We start from the raw sequence: 16,339 nt of genomic DNA, 5'->3' as shown, positions 1-16,339 counted from the left end.
CACTGGGGAATGAACCAGCGAATGGCTATCACTTATTTTGCTTAGCTATAACAGGCACAAGGTGTGTACATGTTCTTTCTGTCTTCAAAGAATAGGGCCCTGTGGATTAATATATGTAGCTTCTAGTACACGTAAATGCGCCACACTGCGAACCCAACTGACAATCTTAAATTAGTCGTCAGCATAATTCTTAGCACACTAAGGATTATTTAGCAAATGTTGTCCAATCACGGAATCACATCTAATGTTGGACGTTGTTTTGAGTTTTGCAAGCACGAGCTGATTGGATACGGTCTGTACCTTGTCCTTTGCGAACAGCAGAAGGGACATGCTGTTTGATACAATCTGTCAGTCTTTGAGATGTACTGCCTACATATCTAGCATCACACTGGCACTGAAATTCATACACCACATTACTCATTAGTGTGATAGGCAGAATGTTCTTTTTGGCGTGGCAGCAGCATCCTGTTAGTGGCGAATACTACTCGTGTTGTGACAGCACAGTAGCGGTGTGAAACAGCTAGCTTCACCTGTTGCTCAAATTTTTAGGATACTCTTCTCATACAGTATAAACATGTTTCCCCTGACATTGGTATTTTCTTGCGAATTGTCCTGAGTACAAGATGAAAAGCTTCAACAAAAAAGTCTCTCTTTTTTCAGCAACACTCAAGTTCTGATAGCTTTGTGGAACACCTCCACAAGCATGACCCATACTTGGCATTTTAATTCTTCAACCCAGACCCACTCTGACCTCAAACAAAAATAAAAATAGCTGGAAAAACTCAGGTCTGACAGCATCTGCGGAGAGGAATACAGTTAACGTTTCGAGTCTGTATGTCTCTTCATCAGAACTGAGGAGAAATAGAAATGAGGTGAAATATAAGCTGGCTGAGGGGGTGGGACAGGTAGAGCTGGATAGAGGGCCAGTGATAGGTGGAGGCGAAGAAGAGATTGCCAAATATGTCATAGACAAAAAGACAAAGGGGTGTTGACGGTGGTGATATTAGTTAAGAAATGTGCTAATGGTGACATTAAGGGTAGAAAGCAGGATGAGCAAGTGACAGCCCTAGTGGGGGTGGGGTGGGGGGAAAGGATCGAAATAGGCTAAAAGGTGGGGATGAAACAATGGATGGGAATACATTTAAAAGTAATAGAAATAGGTGGGAAAAGAAAAATATATAAAATGTATATAAATAATTAGAAAAGGGGGGATCGGAAAGAGGGTGGGGATGGAGGAGAGAGTTCATAATCTGAAGTTGTTGAACTCAATATTAAGTCCGGCAGGTTGTAAAGTGCCTAGTCGGAAGATGAGGCGCTGTTCCTCCAGTTTGCGTTGAGCTTCACTGGAACATTGCAGCAGGCCAAGGACGGACATGTGGGCATGAGAGCAGGGTAGTGTGTTGAAATGGCAAGCGACAGGGAGGTCTGGGTCATGTTTGTGAACAGATTGAAGGTGTTCCGCAAAGTGGTCACCCAGTCTGCGTTTGTTCCCTCCATAGTAGAGGAGACAGCATTGACCTCTCTGTCTTGACACTGTTGGAGAAGTCTGGCAAAAGTTCATTGACCTGAAATGTTAATTCTGTTTCTTTCTTCATAGGTGCTGCCAGAACTGCTGCTTAATTCCAGCATTGTCTGCTTTTATATCAGATTTCCAACATCCACAGGATTCCCCTTTTTATTTCTTTACTTGTCCATTATCATCCTCTTGTACCTGTACCATCACCCCATTGTCATTTAATCTCCCCTGCCTTCCAACCTATCACAAACCTTCCCTTTTATTCTTTCCTCCCTTCCTCATCTTTCCCTGCCTCTTTACTTGCTTAAAACCTGTTATATTGCCAACTTTTTCAAATTCTGATTAAAAGCTGATGAACCTGAAATGCTAACTTTGTTTCTCTTTTCCATAAAAGCTACCTTAATTTTCTTTAATTTATGTCAGATTGCCAGCATACATCATATTTTGTTTTTGAATAATAATTGATAATATGCAGTTTTTGTCTGTTGGGTTGATTTGCTGGGCGGAACCTACATGGAGGACTGGAGCAAGTGAGGCATATACGGCTGTCAACATTTAGTGGTGGTGGGTGGAAGAGGGGTGTTGGTGGAGAAAAAGAACACCGGAAAGTAAGGGGAGCCGAACAACTGTTAACCCTGGTTGGAGGAATTGAGGAGGGGGTGGGATGGCATGGGAGGGATGTTTGGTGGAGGTAGTTGGGAGAAAAAATAACAGAGGTTAAAGGGAGCACAACAACAAAATTAGCCTGGCTGGAGGGATTGGGAAGGGGCAGCACAGTATTGGGATGGAGGGCATGGAATGGGAGAGAAGGCATGGAAGAGGTGGGGAAGGCATTGGAGGGATGGAATGGAGGCTGGGATGGATATGACATGAAAGGAATGCCATGGAAAGGATGGAATGACATTGGATGGGGATTTAAAGAAACATTGTTCCAATAAAGATACTAATTTTACTGCAAATGAACTCTGCTAGTTACCAAATAATCCAGCTATTTTTATGTGTTAATTGAGAGAAATACTTCCAGAACTAGGGAGAACTCCCCTGCCCTTCTTCAAAATATTGCTACCTGAGAACATGAATAGGACCTCGATGTGTGGCATATCTCCATCACACAACATATCCAAAACACGGATTGAAATCTAATGAGAATATTCATCAAGGAGACTAGATAAATGTTTAATCTTTCCACCATAATTCCTTTTCAATGAACTGTCCAGGGTTTACCATCTCGTTCATGCCAAGAGTTAATGATGCTCGTATTTGGCTTGTTGAACTGTCATACAAAAATCTGATCTAATTATATTAACATTTACACTAACCCACCACTTCTCTTCCCAACCCCTATCAGGATCTGCACAAGCTGTTGAGTGAATAAATTAACCCTTTCTTGCCAATTGTCAGAGAATTCAGATGACAGTTATGAGCAAACAATTGTTAACTTTACAATCACAGGAGCAACACTTAAACATTAAGTATGCAAATAATTAGTAAATAGTGCTAATTGAAATTGAGGTTACAAAAGCAGTTCAGTTATGTCACATCAATACAGCGTTAACTGCTTCTTGTAAATTTATATACAGATCAGATTAATTGGCGATATTTAGGATTAAATTCTTGATAGCTGGCAAGCTACAGAATCAGTCTAATCGGTCCTACTAGAATGTAAAGATAACCAGTGTCTTCCCTTTTCCACTACAAACTATCATCTTTAATCCCCCTTCCAGTGTCCTCCAACAACAAGTGTGAGCAGCTCATGGACTTTTGTCGCAAATTCTGAGAGCATCCATTCAGCTACCTCTGCTACTTCCCTTCCTCCCTCCCTTCCCCTCGCCTCCCCTAAGGTTTCCTTTGCCCTAGCCCTGCCTCCCGTAGCTTCCATCCTATGTCCCTTCACGCCGTCTCCGAGCTGATCTTGTACGTGAGACCCACTCCTCCCTCGACTCTATTCCTACTGAACTGCTGACCACAAAACAACTCTACCTTGCCAATGCCCCCCCCACAACTATATTAGCTGATTTTATTAGCAGCTCCCTCTCCTCGGATAACCCCCTCCGCTTCAAATCTAAAAATACCCATGACCCCTCTGTTCTTGCAAACTACCACTCCATCTCCACCGTCTTCCCCTCAGTCTTTGAATGTGTTGTCACTTCCCAAATCCTTGCCCATCTTTCCCTCAGCTCCATGTTTGAATCCCTCAGATCCGGTGTATCCCCTGCTACGGTACTGAAACAGCCTTTATTGAAGTCACAAATGACATCCTATGTGACTATGGTAAACTATCCCTCTTCATTCATATTGACCCGTCTGAAACTTTTGACATGGTTAACAGGACCATCTGCCTCCCACATCTCTATTATCCAGCTTGAAGGAACTGCCCTCGACTGATTCCATTCTTAACAGCTGAGTCGTATCGAGACAATCAGCTGCAGTGGCTTTTCTTCTGTTCCTGGACCATTGCATCTGGGGTCATTCGAGGATTTATTTTTATCACCCTCCTATTTCTCATCTACATGTTGCTCCTTGACAATATCATCCAAAAACACATCATTATGTACGTGTACCCTGAGGACACTCATCTCTGTCTCACTACCCCACCTCTCTTGATCCTTCCAGCATCTCTGATTTATCACACTGCTGTCCAACATCCAGACCTGGATGAACAGAAATGTCCTTCAACTATTGGGAAGACTGAAGCATTGTCTTTAGTCCCAGTCACAAACTCCGTTTTCTAGTTACCAACTCCGTTTCTCTACAAAAGCACCATTGACCTGAAACGCTAACTCTCTTTCTCTCTAGAGATGCAGCTGACCTGTGTATTTCCAGCATTTTCTGTTTTTATTGATGACTCCATCCCCCTCCCTGGTAATTCCTTTGTGGCAGAAGCTAACGTATCATTTATCTTCCTAACTTGTTGCTATATGTATATGTTAACTTACTGTGATCATATACTGATATATCATTCCAAAATGATTTGGGATCTATATTGTTTTCTTGCACATGTCTAAACATAATGCCACATCATGCACAACTGCACGACAATCTGGGTACCAAACACACATTGTATCATTCTGCTGCACATGAAGCGATGTGAGAAATCATAGAGGATGGAGGCTTCAGAATTTGTACCAAAAGGGTGATTTAATTTGGAATTCTGGGAACCACAAAACAAAACATGGTGGCAACATGTGTTTGTGAGCAGAATTCAAACCCTTTGAATTATGTAAATGCTGAACTTATGAAAATCAACTCAAATTAATGTCCAAACTGTGTGAATCGTGCAAAAACAAGATGGGTGCCGCTGCAGCATTGAACATACAGTTCCAACCCATGATGAAATGGGAGGCTGAAGATGTCATGGAGATGTTCAGCAAAAGTGCCAATTGATATTCAGTTTTCTGAAAGGCACTACAGATGAGGAAAAGGTCAGCTACATCCTTTTGTGGATGGGAGCGAAAGGATCAGTTTCTTTCAATAGCTTAGAAATTAATGAAGGTGACAGTAAAAACCCAGACAACAGTTTTCAGAAGTTCAGCACAAATCTCCAGGCAAAGTCAAACCATCAGATCCACTGATATGAATTTCAGAGTCTGAGGCAGGAACCAAGTGAGCCTGTTGACAATTTTGTCATGAGGTTGACAAATGTAACTACCAAGTGCAAACTTAAGAAAACGGATGAAAGACAGACAGGTGAGCTAATTTGGGACTTTGCGCATCCTGATGTATAAAAAGACCTAATTGGAAAGGACAAGCTCCCAATATTGTAGGCTTTTGACCCTGTCAGAACACCTGAAACCACAAGTGTATAGACAAACATGCTGACTACTCAAATAGCTAGCCTTCAGTTAAGTCAAGGGAAAGGCAGTAGGGTTGATGCAGTGAAACAGCAACAAAAGAATGCATACCAGACAGATGTGCAAGAGCTGCAGATGGCCACATGAGTTCACAGACCAAAAGAAATGTCCTGCATATGGAGCAAGCTGCAGAGCTTGTGGAAAGCCCAATCGCTGGGACAAGATGGACATGAAAAAGAAAGCTGATGGTAAAGGAATTGCCAGAGGAAGAAGAACGGTGAATGAGAAAGAAAAACCAAAACACCCATGTCCTCGAAGATGACACGGAGTTTGAGGACACAATAGACATGGGATTGGAGGTGGTTCAGAGGAGGTTTACTAGATTGATAACTGGAATGAGCGGGTTGTCTAATGAGGATAGGTTGGACAGGCTGGGCTTGTTTCCACTGGAATAAAGAAGAATGAGGGTTGACTTTATTGAAGTATATAAAATCCTGAACGGTCTTGACAAGGTGGACGTGGAAAGGATGTTTCCTCTTGTGGCTGAGTCCTTATGACCAGCCTATTTATCTTTTCTGCTAGGATTCTTGTCCCAGTACTGTTCAGGTGAAGCCAGCCCTCAGAAGTACAGCTCCTTCCTATCCCAACACCGGTGCCAGTACTCCATGAAATGGAACTCCTCTTGCCCACACCATTCCATAGCCAAGTGTTCACCTCCCTTAATCTGCATTTCCCAACACGAATTTGCATGTGGCTGTGGTAATAACCCAGAGATGGCCTGAGATTTCATCAAGCCCACTAGGGAACAGGCAATTCTAGATTTAGTGATGTGTAACGAGGCAGATTTGATAAGGGAGCTTAAGGTGAAGGAACCCTTAGGAGGAAGTGACCATAATATGATAGAATTGACCCTGCAATTTGAGATGAAAAAGCTGGAATCAGATGTAACGGTATTACAGTTGAATAAAAGCAACTACAGAGGCATGAGGGAGGAGCTGGCCAGAATTGACTGGGAGATGAGCCTAGCAGGAAAGACAGTGGAACAGCAATGACAGGAGTTTCTGGGAGTAATTTGGGAGTCACAGCAAAAATTCATCCCTAGGTAGAAGAAGCATACTAAAGGGAGGACGAGGCAACCATGGCTGACAAGGGAAGTCAGGGACAGCATAAAAGCTAAAGAGGAAGCGTACAATGCAGCGAAGAGCAGTGGGAAACCAGGGGATTGGGAAGCCTACAAAGACCAACAGAGGACAACTAAAAAAGAAATAAGGAGGGAGAAGATTAAATATGAGGGTAAACTAGCCAGTAATATAAAAGAAGATTGCAAAAGTTTTTTTAGATATATAAAGGGTAAGAGAGAGGCAAAAGGACATTGGGCCGCTGGAAAAAGACGCTGGAGAAGTAGTAGTGTGGAACAAAGAAATGGCGGAGGAACTGAATAGGTACTTTGCGTCAGTCTTCACGGTGGAAGACACGAGTAACATCCCCAAAGCTCAAGAGAGTCGGGGGGCAGAGGTGAGTATAGTGGCCATTACCAAGGAGAAGGTACTAGGAAAACTGAAAGGTCTGAAGGTGAATAAATCACCTGGACCAGATGGATTACACCCCAGAGTTCTGAAGGAGATAGCTGAAGAGATAGTGGAGGCATTAGTGGTGATCTTTCTTTCAGGAATCACTGGAGTCAGGGAGGGTCCCAGAGGACTGGAAAATCGCTAATGTAACCCCCCTGTTTAAGAAGGGAGTGAGGCAAAATATGGGCAATTACAGGCCAATTAGCCTGACCTCGGTCGTTGGTAAGATTTTAGAATCCATTATGAAGGATCAGTGCTGGGACCTTTGCTGTTTGTGATATACATAAATGATTTGGAGGAAAATGTAACTGGGCTAATTAGCAAGTTTGCAGACGACACCAAGGTTGGAGGAGTTGCAGATAGTGAAGAGGATTGTCAAAGGATACAACGGGATATAGATCGGTTGGAGACTTGGGCAGAGAAATGGCAGATGGAGTTTAATCCGGACAAATGCGAGGTAATGCATTTTGGAAAGTCTAATACAGGCAGGAATTACACAGTAAATGGCAGAACACTTAAGTGCATCGACGGGCAGAGGGATCTGGGTGTTCAGGTCGACAGGTCACTGAAAGTGGCAACGCAGGTGGATAAGGTAGTCAGGAAGGCATACTTGCCTTCATTGGCAGGGGTATTGAGTATAAAAGCTGGGAAGTCATGCTGCAGCTGCACAGAACCTTGGTTAGGCCACACTTGGAATATTGCATGCAATTCTGGTCACCACATCACCAGAAGGATATGGAGGCGTTGGAGAGGGTGCAAAGGAGGTTTACCAGGATGCTGCCTGGTCTGGAGGTCATTAGCTATGAGGAGAGGTTGGAGAAACTCGGATTGTTCTCACTAGAGCGACGGAGATTGAGGGGCGACTTGATAGAAGTTTACAAAATTATGAGTGGCATGAACAGAGTAGATAGTCAGAAGCTTTTTCCCAGGGTGGAAGAGTCAATTACTAGGGGACATAGATTTAAGGTGAGAGGAGAAAACTATAAAGGTGACATGCGGGGCAAGTAGTGAGTGTCTGGAATTCGCTGCCAGAGGAGGTGGTGGAAGCAGGTACGATAGTGGAGTTTAAGAGGCAGTTTGACAAATACATGAATAGGATGGGAATAGAGGGATACGGACCCCAGAAGTGCAAAATGTTTTAATTGACGGGCAATATGATCAGTGCAGGCTTGGAGGGCTGAAGGGCCTGTTCCTGTGCTGTACTTTTCTTTGTTCTTTTCTTTGATGAGATTTCAGAACACTTGGAAGTGCATGGTAAAATAGGGCAAAGTCAGCATGGTTTCATCAAGGGGAGGTCATGCCTGACAAACCTGTTAGAATTCTTTGAGGAGGTAACAAGCAGGTTAGACAAAGGAGAGCCAATGGATGTTTTCTACTTGGACTTCCAGAAGGCTTTTGACAAGGTGCCGCACAGGAGGCTGCTCAGTAAGATAAAAGCCCATGGTGTCAGAGGCAAGGTACTAGCATGGATAGAAGATTGGCTGTCTGGCAGGAGGCAGAGAGTGGGGATAAGGGCGTCCTTCTCAGGCGGCCGGTGACTAGTGGAGTTCCACGGGGTCAGTGTTGGGACCACAACTTTTCACTTTATACATTAATGATCTAGATGAAGGAAGTGAGGGCATTCTGGCTAAGTTTGCAGATGATATAAAAATAGGTGGAGGGACAGGTAGTATTGAGGAGGCGGGGAGGCTGCAGAAGGATTTGGACAGGTTAGGAGAATGGGCAAAGAAGTGGCAGATGGAATACAACGTGGGGAAGTGTGAGGTCATGCACTTTGGTAGGAAGAATAGAGGCATAGACTATTTTCTAAATGGGGAGAGAATTCAGAAATCTGGAGTGCAAAGGGACTTGGGAGTCCTAGTCCAGGACTCTCTTAAGGTTAACTTGCAGGTTGAGTCGGTAGTTAGGAAGGCAAATGCAATGTTGGCATTTATTTCGAGAGGACTAGAATATAAAAGCAGGGATGTGCTGCTGAGGCTTTATAAGGCTCTGGTCAGACCACATTTAGAATATTGTGAGCAATTTTGGGCCCCGTATCTCAGGAAGGATGTTCTGGCCCTGGAGAGGGTCCAGAGGAGGTTCACGAGAACGATCCCAGGAATGAAAGGCTTAACATATGAGGAACGTTTGAGGACTCTGGGTCTATATTCGATGGAGTTTAGAAGGATGAGGGGGGATCTGATTGAAACTTACAGAATACTGAAAGGCCTGGATAGAGTGGACGTGTTTCCATTAGTAGGAGAGACTAGGACCCGAGGGCACAGCCTCAGAGTAAAGGGAAGACATTTTAGAACAGAGATGAGGAGAAACTTCTTTAGCCAGAGAGTGGTGAATCTATGGAATTCATTGCCACAGAAGACTGTGGAGGCCAGGTCATTGAGTGTACTTATGACCGAGATAGATAGGTTCTTGATTGGTAAGGGGATCAAAGGTTATGGGGAGAAGGCGGGAGAATGGGGTTGAGAAACTTATCAGCCATGATTGAATGGCGGAGCAGACTCGATGGGCCAGATGGCCTAATTTCTGCTCCTATGTCTTATGGAATCATACACCTACATGAAATGTCTGAATGCAACAGTTCCCAAAGTAAAGAAATTCTTACAACTATTCAGATCAGGAATGGGGTGGGAGATAAGCCCACAACCATAAATCTGAAGCTTGATACATCATCCCACTCGAGAGATACCAGAGGAACTCTCCTAAGTTTTGAAAGAGGATAGTTACCTAAAGGAAGATGCTCTGAAACTGAGCAATGCTATGCTGATGGTTGACAGTGGAGCTGAGATTTGGCAGCAGGGAACAACCCAAATTGGAGGGACACAAAGGAAAAGACATTAACTGTATGTCCTATGTCACAAACAGATAGTCCTGTTATCCTGGAGCTGAGCAGTTGCGAAGAACTGCAGCTGATCTGAGTAAACCATGATATGATCAGTCAAACAGTTACAGATGTTCTCTCAGCAAGTGATCTGGGCGTAGCCCGATAAGATGATCGATCAGAGATGAACCTCACAAGAAGGTCGTGTTCTGCTGGCTGGATCCAGAATCATCATACCCAAAACAATGCATAGAGAACTTCTCCAGAAGATACACTTCTCCATTCCCTTGTGGCCTTCATGTAAGCTCAGAGCTAGATCAGCTGTGTACTGGATAGGCATCTACAAAGACATTGAAAGAATGTTGTCTACATGCAAGGTATGCCAGATGTATAGAAATATACAGCAGAGAGAGGAGATGGTAACTACTGAAGTACCACCAGACAGTGGCATATTGTGAGAGCTAATTTATTCATTCACAACTAAGAATGGTATCTCATAGCAGCAGACCATTACTCAGAGTTCCCGTTCATTAGAGAGGTGAAAGATTTGAGGGCTACAACAATCATCACAGCTGTACAAGTTGTTTGCTGAGCAAGGGATTGCCGAAAAATTAATATTTCACCTCCAGAGAGGAGTTTGCTGAACGGTATGGGTTTAATATCATAACATCATCTCCACTCAAGGGTTTCATAGAAAGACATGACCAGATGGTTAAGAGGACCCTCATCAAGTGCCATGAGACAAAGGAAGACCCAAACCACACCTTTTTGTCACTCTGAGCTGCTGCTTCTTAAGCAGCCCATTGAGTTTAAGGGTAACTTGCTCCCACTCACGTTTGATGGGTTCTAATTCCAATGTGCGATCTGCAGACCCTGTCACATGCGAGGCAGGTGGTGGTTCACGGGTTGGACAGTCAAGGTATTTGGAAGTTTGTGCAAGCTCTCTGACAACTCAAATTTGCCTCTGGGTGCTCTGATGAAGTCTCTCACTGTGTTCGGTGCCTTTCCCGAATAAACCTCCTCCATTTTGGTTGGCCACAAGTCAGGGACTCCCATGAGTCAAAGGGTATGTTGTACTCTTCAGGGATGCTTTGGGGACATCTCTAAAGTCTCCTGTCGTGACCGAATTCCCAGCAGAAGAGTCGATTTCGGAGACTGGTGTCAGGTATACAAACAATATGTTCCACCTAGCAGAGGTAGTTTTAAGTGATTAGTGTCTTGATACTAGCAAAAGAAGCAATGGAGACATGAGGAGAAACTTTTGCATGCAGCGAGTGGTTAAGATCTGGAATGTGTTGCCAGGGGCTTTGGTGGAGGTAGATTCAATCAAGGCGTTCAAGAGAGAATTAGATGATTATCTGAAAAGGAAGAATGTGCAGGGTTATAGGGAGAAGGCAGGGGAATGACATTAGTTGAACTGTTCCTTTAGAGAGCATGTGCAGACACAATGGGACGAATGGCCTCCTTCTGTGCTATAACAATTCTGTTATGTTGGCCTGGGAGGGGACGCTGCTGTTGGACCGTCTTTCTTGCCACTGGATTTGGAGGATCTTGATGGTACTTCTCCAGTGCTTTGAGGTGCCTGCCATAGGCTGTCCAAGTCTCCAAAGCTTATAGGAACGTGGGGATCACTGTTGCGTGGTAAACCATGACCTTAGTCTTGGGTTTGAGATTCTGGTTCTCAAATACTCTTTTTCTCAGTCGTTCGAAGGCTGAGCTGGTACATTGGAGGCGATGATGAATTTCATCGTCCATGTATGTCTTTATTGGGAGCCTCCTCTCAACAAGCGGGAAAAGGTCCACATTTTCTACAATCTCACCATTGCTTTTAATCAACAGGGGCGGCAGGGGAGATGTTGTGCTTTGGAAGCTGGTTGGAAGAGGACCTTAGTTTTCCGGGTGTTTATTGAAAGGCCCATTTCTCATATGCTTCGGAGTAGGAGTCGACAATGAGCTGGAGCTCAGTTTCTGAGCGAGTGCACACAGTGTCATCTGCATACTGAAGCTCAATGACTGGGGTTGTAGTGATTTTGGTTATGGATTGAAGGCGGTGTTGGGTTGAACAGTTTCCGAGCTACACTTCTCAAGGCTGATATGAAATCGCCTACAGAGTTACTGAATGGGAGAAAGTATAAGACAACATTGCCAAGCGAGATACATCCTCCAAAAACCAGGCAGAAATAAGACCACAACTCACTGAATCACAGGTAGAAGGAAGTCAATACCTCAACAAACATGTCAAATCCTTGCCTGAGAGGCCAAACCGTGCATATACAGGATCCAATCCCCAAAACCTCGACCAGAGCAAAATTTACAATAAACCTAAGTCTTCAAGATCATACATCTTCGAGACAGAAGCTGGTAAGCAGATAAGAAGGAACAGAGTTGATATCTGGCCTACATCCAGAGCCTATAAGGCAGGAAAAAATCATCAGCAACATCACTGACAAGCGAGACATCAACAACAGCTGGACCAAGAAGCTGTGGAAATCAATATTAGCAACATCAAGCACAACTCCCACAACGCACACGTCGCCAGTACAGCGTGCCATCTCATTGCAGAAAGGGATGACTACAACCAAGCCCATGAAATGCAACATCTTACCACCTAAGTGAAATTGTGAATAATGTTTTTGAAAGAAAACAAGCCATAAAAATGTTTTAAGATGTTCAGAATTCCAAGTTTATTGCAAACATTTATCTGCAAAAGTTTATTCCAGAAGTTTAATCTCTAAAGTTGCTTACCCAATTAATTGTAAAAGTTTTATTGTAAATGTTCTTTAGTTTAGACATGAAAAAGAAAGCCTACAAATTATAACACAAGTGAAACAGCAAGCACACATTATAACACAAGTGAAACAGAGCAAGCAACAACGTGCACATCAAGCACTGTTGTTCAGCAAGCTATGACCCGGAAAGGATCAAAATGTTTTATTGGGGACGAAATTGGGGGAAAAAAAACGGGAAAGACCAAAGTGATTCCTGATGAAGTTGGAAGTGAAATGCACGGATAAATCCTGAAATTTGAAAGTGAAGTGAGATTTGTGTTGCCAAGATTAACAGGAACAGAATAAGAAGAGATAAACCATCGTTGCAAGCAGAAAAATCCTGTGATTCCTAAACTAAAGGATTACTATCCTTCGCTCTGGTAATCCATGAGTGTTAGTTTTTGTGATTTTTTAATTTTTAAATCATTCAGAAGTTTTTGATACGAAGACTTATATTAACTCTGAACTGTTACTTGAAGAAATCTGAAATCAGTTAAAAACTCAGTTGAGGACTGAAAGTTTATTTTATTTCATGCTGCCATGAAGATGAAAAGAATAAAATGGTCCAAAAATATAATTGAAATAATATATTAGAAAGTACTAAGTTAATGATTGGAAAAATAATGCTGATAGAAAGAGAAATTACATTTTTCTGAAAGAAAATCCTACCTAAAAAAAATTGGAATGGTATTGTTTCCTCTGCATGTATATCCACAAAACTATATCATTCACAACTGCACCACAGCCTGTGTACCAAAAAGACATTGTATCATTCTGCCACATATGAAGTGAGGTGAGGAATTATACACAATGTAAGCTCCAGAATTTGTGTCAAAAGTGCGATTTATTTTGGAGTTTCTGGGAACCACAAGACATGTACAAAGATATTGAGATCCCTCTGAATGTAAACATTTCCCAGTCTCTCACCATTCAAGAAATATTCTGCTTTATTTTGCCTACAGCACTGGTATTATGTCCCTCTTTTTTTTTTTGAATGAGTGTGTAATATATACAATCTTCCAATGCTTAGGCGCCAGAGTCTCCACAATTCCATCCTTATTTCTCTCTGTAATCTAGGATGCATCCTGGAGGACCTTTTCTACTTTGAGGACTGCCAACCTTTCAAGTACAATCTCTTTATTTTCATACTATCCAGTTTCTCTACAAATTCATTCTTTCCTGTGTCTCTGGCAGAATCTTTAGCGAAGGCATTTACAAAGTACTCATTCAGTATGCCAGTCATGCCCTCGGCTACCTCCGCAAGAAGATCTCCTTTGTCCCTAATGAGCCCCACCTTTTCTTTGTCTCCTTTTAACTATTCATACATTTATAAAAGATTTTTCGGTTCCGTTTTTGTTACCTGCTAAACTATTCTTATACGCTCCCTTTGCTCCCCTTATTTTTAGTTCTCTGTGCTTTCTTTATACTGTGGCAGAAGGAAGTCAATCACATGAACAGAGGCACATTCAAGCTTATTAGGGATCAAGGAATATAAGACGGAGGACATTTTGTGTTCCAAAGGTAGTATATTACAATAAGGACTGCATGCTTACGTGTGCCATATTCTACCTGTTAAACCTGCTTCACTTGTGAATTGATATTTTTGCTGAAAAAAACAAAGATATTGAACCTCTCAGCATTTACTATTTTTGGCATTGCTCATCTAAAAAGAGAATATCCATCTTTTTCCCAATGATGTCTGGATAATTGTAGTTCCCCTTTATCACTGCTCTGTAGTTATGCATCTTTCTGCAATTTGCCTGCAAATTTGCTCCTATATCTCCTTTCCACTATTTGGTGGCCCACAGTGTACACTCTGTGTAATATTTGATCTATTTCGATTACATCATCCTTTTTCAGTGTTGTAAAAGTATTTTTTGAAGAGGTAACAGAGATGGTTGATGAGGGAAAGGCCATTGATGTGGTGTATATGGACTTCCAAAAGGCATTCGATACAGTGCCACACAACAGACTTGGGAGGAGAGTTATAGGTCGTGGAATGAAAGGGACACTAGAAATGTGGTTACAAAATTGGTTGAGGGATAGGAAACAGAGTAATGGTTAATGGGTATTTTTCGGGCTGGAAGAAGGTTTGTAGTGGAGTTCCCCAGGGGTCGGTATTGGGACCCTTGCTTTTCCTGATTATAAATAAATTATCTAGATTTTGGTGTGCAGGGAACAATTTCAAAGTTTGCGGATGACACACAACTTGGGAGAATTGTAAACTGTGAGGAGGACAGTGTAGAACTTCAAAAGGACATTGACACATTGGTGGAGTGGGCAGATAGGTGGCAGATGAAGTTCAATGCAGAGAAATGTGAGGTGATGCACTTTGGTACAAAGAACATGGAGAGACAGTATAAAATAAAGGATACTATTCTGAAGGGTGTGCAGGAGCAGAGAGACCTGGGTATATACTTACATAAGTCATTAAAGGTGGCAGGGCAGGCAGAGAACTGTTTCTAAAGCATACAGTATTCTAAGCTTCAATACTAGGGGCAAAGGAGGTTTTGATGAACTTGTATAAGACACTGGTTAGAGCTCAGCTGGAGTACTGTGTACAGTTCTGGGCACCACACTATAGGAAGGATGTGAACGCATTGGAGAGAGTGCAGAAGAGGTTTACGAGAATGGTTCCAGGGATGAGAACTTCAGTTATGAGGAAAGATTGGAGAAGCTGGGACTGCTTTCCTTGGAGAGGAGAAGGCTAAGAGGAGACTTGATAGATGTTTTCAACATCAAGAGGGGTCTGGACAGAGTAGATAGGGAGAAACTGTTCCTGCTCATAAACGGATTGAGAAGCAGAGGGCACAATTTTAGTGTTTTGCAAAAGAAGCAAATGCGAGTGAGAAAAAACTTTTTCTCACAGCGAGTAGTTAGGGTTTGAATGCATTGCCTGGAAGTGTGGTGGAGGCAAGTTCGATTGAGGCATTCAAGAGGGCATTGGATGATTATTTATACAGAAACCATTTGCAGGGTTACGGGGAAAAGGCAGGAGATTGGCACTAAGTTAAAATGCTCAGAGAGCCGGTGCAGACATGATGGGCTGAATGGCCTCCTTCTGTGCTGTAACAATTCTGCGATTCTGTGATCTTTGAACGTTCAGCCATCTGAACCTTTTTATTCTTTCTTACCTATCTTTCCTGAATACCTTGTAACCAGGAATGTTAAATCCCCAACTCTCCTCTTGTTAGAGCCAGGTCTCCATTACTGCCATTATATCTTAATTCCATGTGGCAATTTGTGCCTCCAGCTCCTACACCGTCTACTGAAAAAATTAGTCCTAAAATAACTGGAACTAAACTAAGAGCTGAAGAATGTAGACAGAAATCTGAAGACTGAAGATTTGACAAAACACTTTTACGTCTTTAATTTCCAAAGAAGACTCCTCAATTCTATTGACCAATTTGAGTGACGTGTGAGACAATTTCAACCTTCTGCTTTCCAAGATTTTAAACAGCACTGTTGATATCCCACTTGACCTACAAATCAATCAACGAAGCAGCTGCACCTAAAATGCTAAATATGTTCACTTACTCCGTATCTTCTTAGAACTCTTTAAACAAAAGCAGTGTGCAGAAGTCCAAATAACTAAGGACTTATTTATGTTCACTGCCATGAACCATCTCCAGGTCTGTAATCTTGTTAGCATGTCTTCTATTGTTTGTGTATGGCTACTTGGTTTAATAAACATTACCTTTTCTTTCATGTCAGTTGTGGCTCACTCACCTTTGAATCACAAGGTTGCAGCTTCAAGTCCCACTCCAGGGCTTGAGCACAAAAATCAAAGTTGACACTCCAGTGCAGTACTGAGGAAATGCTGTACTGTTGGAGGTGCCGTCTTTTGGATGAGACATTAAATTGAGGCCTCACTT

Source organism: Cetorhinus maximus, chromosome 5 (assembly GCF_964194155.1).
Source record: "Cetorhinus maximus chromosome 5, sCetMax3.hap1.1, whole genome shotgun sequence".
In the NCBI taxonomy this organism is placed as follows: Eukaryota; Metazoa; Chordata; class Chondrichthyes; order Lamniformes; family Cetorhinidae; genus Cetorhinus; species Cetorhinus maximus.
Note: the sequence above shows the minus strand (reverse complement) of the source record.